The following is a 3,751-nucleotide window of genomic DNA, read 5'->3' on the forward strand; positions in this document are numbered from 1 at the left end:
CGGAAATACGGAGTTTCCTAGGATTGGCAGGATACTACAGAAGGTTTGTGGAAGGTTTTTCTGTGATGGCAGCACCTCTGACAAAACTCATAAGGAAAGGAGTATCGTTTGTATGGACTGAGAAGCAGCAGGAAGCTTTTGAGAAGTTGAAGAAAGTTCTGACTGAAGCACTTGTGTTAATTCAGCCGGAGTCTGGGAAGGATTTTACTGTGTACAGTGACGCATCACACGTGGGTTTGGACTGCGTGTTAGTGCAAGAGGGTAAGGTGGTTGCATATGCATCACGATAGCTTAAGCCTCATGAGGGAAACTATTCGACTCATGATTTCGAGTTGGCAGCAGTGATATTTGCACTTAAGATTTGGAGACCGGAGAAAGGTGTATTATATACACTAACCATAAGAGTCTTAAGTATTTGTTGACTCAGAAGGAGCTGAACCTTAGGCAAAGGAGATAGATTGAGTTGCTTAAGGATTATGACTGTTCGATCGAGTATCACCCAAGCAAGGCTAATGTGGTAGCCGATGCTCTAAGTCGTAGAGTTGTATCTGATCTGAGAGCAATGTATGCTCGTCTGAGTCTGTATGATGATGGAAGTCTATTGGCTGAGTTGCAAGTGAGGCCAACCTGGGTGGATCAAATTAAGGAAAAACAGTTGAACGATGAGTCTTTGGTCGCTCGTTTTCAATAAGTTAAGGAAGGGGAAACTTCTGAGTTTGGGAGCCAGAAGAGACGATGCAACAGCAATACCCTCATCTGTTTGGATTACGTAAATTTCAAGGACGAAATTTCTTTAAGCAGGGTAGAGTTGTAACGCCCCAATTTTCGGGAATCCTGTGAATGTTGGCATAGGTTTAATTGTGTTAGTGGGCCTCTAGAAGGCCCAAGCTTAAGATAGAACCCGGCAATTTTAGTTAATTTTTGTTCCATAAGAAAAAGGGGGTGAAATTATGAAATAGAACCTATGTGAAAATGTTTGAAAATGCTATAGGCTAAATTAAAGTGGCCAAATAAATATGAGTGCAGAATAGGAGGATTTGCATGACAAACCTCCCATTTTACATGAAGTGGCTAGCCATCATGTTGTTGTAGACAATATGAGCACTTGATATCCATAATTTATGGTACAAATTGATACAAATTGATAATGGGTTAGGTAAATGTTCCATGACAATGGATTAGGTAAATATTCCATGATAATGGGTTAGGTAAATGTTCCATGATAATGGTTTAGGTAAATGTTCCATGATGGGAATTTCATGTCTTTTGTATTAAAGAATTAAATGGATGAAATATGAAATTTTATTAAAAGAAAAAGGGGTGAAAAGAACAAAATTTTGTCCATCTTTGTTCATCATAGCCTAAAGTTAGAGAAGAGAAACGAGAGGAGAAAGCTCTTGAATGTTCGGTCACTTGGGGAAGAAAATTGAAGGTAAGTTCATGGTAGTTTGCTTCTATCTTGATATTCATGAGTTCTTCTTGATTCTACCTTAACTCTTGAAGCATATTTTGGTTTTTAGTTGTGTTGTGAGCATTTAGTCATGAATTAAAATGAAGGAATGGTTGTTGTTTCATGTTCTTTTGATGAAAAATGGAAGATAGGTGAAGTTGAGCCAAACAAATGAGCATGCATGTGCCTTAGATGTTAAAGGGAAAAATCGGCTAACATGTTGTGCTTTAAAATGATGAAATGGAGATTATACTTAAGTAAAATAATAGACATGTGATGATTGATTGGTGATATACATGTTTAAATAACATGCATGCAGGTTATGTGTGAAAGAGTGAATTTGGTAATAAATCTGCTTGGGACAGCAGTAGTAATGTGACTTTGGAAAATCACCATAAATTGTGGGAGATGAATTAGAAGCTAAATAAATTATGTAATTAAATCTTGTTGAGTCTAGTTTCAAATGAAATAAACGTGAACATATTTTGAATTCTGTACAATGAGAAATTTGATTTGTAATGAAGAGTGGTCAGATTAGTCAAACAGTGAAACATGGGAAACTTTAAGAAAAATATGGTATTGATTGGCAAAACAAAAAATTCTAAAAATTTTATGGATATAAGATATATGAGTCTATTTTCAGGGAAAGTTAACGGCACTTGATTTGGACTTTCGTAGCTCCAGTTATAAATGATTTAGTGACTATTGCTCAAGAAGACAGCTTGCAGTAAAATTATGATTATGTGGTAAACATTGACAAAAATTTGTTAATGAGTTACTTATTGATTTCTTATAAGCTTACTATAATCTGTAGGTGTGGTTGGCCGAATATTGTAAGGGGTTAATACATAGTTTGTATTTGAATAGTTAGATTAACGTGTTAGTAATCCAATTGTAGGCGGTTCGTGTGTGGATCTCGTCAGCATATCGTCGCAAACAGGTGTGTAACTAACACCCTCTTTCTTAGTCTAGATCGGCAAAAGCCGAAAAGCCGAAATGCCAAAAACCAGTATTTTGTATATTTGCGAGTGTGCGAATGCTCGTGAGGTAAATTGATTAATGTTTTTGGTAAGCTGCAATGTTTGGACTACAAAGTGCATGATTTTTGTGCCCTCGATATTTTTGGGCTTAATGGACCAAAATTGGAATGATGGGCCAACGGGCGCAATTCGGTAAGAATCCTTGGTACGTGATTCTGTTAGTACGTGAAAAATAGGAATATGCATGAAAAACCCTAAAAGCAGCTAAATTACTATAATACCCTATGTATGGAAAATTCTTGTTATACCCCTAGGTGCAAAATTACCGAAATACCCCTAGGGTTAAATTGACCTAAATGCATGTTTGACTGTTGTTATTTACTGCATGTCATGTTGTTATTATCGATGCATGGACCGGGATATTGACGGAGGAAGTACTGAAAGTGGCTTGTCCACGTCTTGGAGGCTTTGCCTCAATTCTATGATAATCGAGCAAAGGCGTCAAATCGTGGAGTGTTAATGGGTGGGTTGAGCTATTCCCCACATGGAGTGTATGGTGATGCGGTGGAGTGTAGTGGTTGGTGGATTGAGTAGTCTCCCCAAATGGGCTTGCATATGTTATTGATGTTGCATGTATTTTGAAATGGGCCTATGGGCCATACTGTTATCTGAATATGGGGCTAAGGCCCAGTTTATTGTAATCTGAAAAGGGCTCTGGTCCAGTACCACTGTTACCTGAATGGGCTTAGGCCCAATGGGCTGGAGCTGACTTGGGCTTTGAATGGGTTTTCCTTACACACTGAGTTTCCCCAAACTCACCCCTTTTATTTTCATCCACGCAGGAAATCCCCAACCATAGTGGGCTTGGAGCTGTGAGGGAATTCAGAGTGGTCACCCGTTCTGAAAGTTTGATTTTCTTCTGGTGAACTGGACATCCTTTTATTTACGTTGAAGTTTTGGGTTTTTAAATGTAATAAGGCCGCTTAATTATTTTTTATGGTTTTAATATGTATTACTAAGATAGGTATTACTTATTTTAACTGTTGAAATTGGATAGCTTTAGGGCGTGTTTTCAAAAACAACAATTGATTTCAAAATAACACGACAACAAGCAAAGCTTCCGCAATGAAAGTATTTTCCAAAATTAATCACTTTTCCTAAAAATGACTTAATCAAATCGGTTTCCTAGAAATATCCATGACGTTAAGGTGTGGCAATGGCGATATGCATGTCTAGGATTGGATCCGAAGGAGCTTGGTACTAGCGATCAGATGGACTCACCACCTCTTTTCCGGTTTCTTACCTGGTGCACAGTTTCCAT

General features: G+C 37.9%; 1 long non-coding RNA gene across 1 annotated transcript; it reads left to right on the forward strand.

Moving 5' to 3' along the window:
• The first annotated feature begins 2,284 nt into the window (after positions 1–2,284).
• Positions 2,285–3,464, forward strand: LOC128290374 (uncharacterized). Its single transcript, XR_008280178.1, has 2 exons — positions 2,285–2,390; positions 3,273–3,464. It is a non-coding gene; the product is annotated as an uncharacterized LOC128290374 (long non-coding RNA).
• The last annotated feature ends 287 nt before the right edge of the window (positions 3,465–3,751 follow it).

This window comes from Gossypium arboreum, chromosome 3 (assembly GCF_025698485.1).
Source record: "Gossypium arboreum isolate Shixiya-1 chromosome 3, ASM2569848v2, whole genome shotgun sequence".
NCBI lineage: Eukaryota > Viridiplantae > Streptophyta > Magnoliopsida > Malvales > Malvaceae > Gossypium > Gossypium arboreum.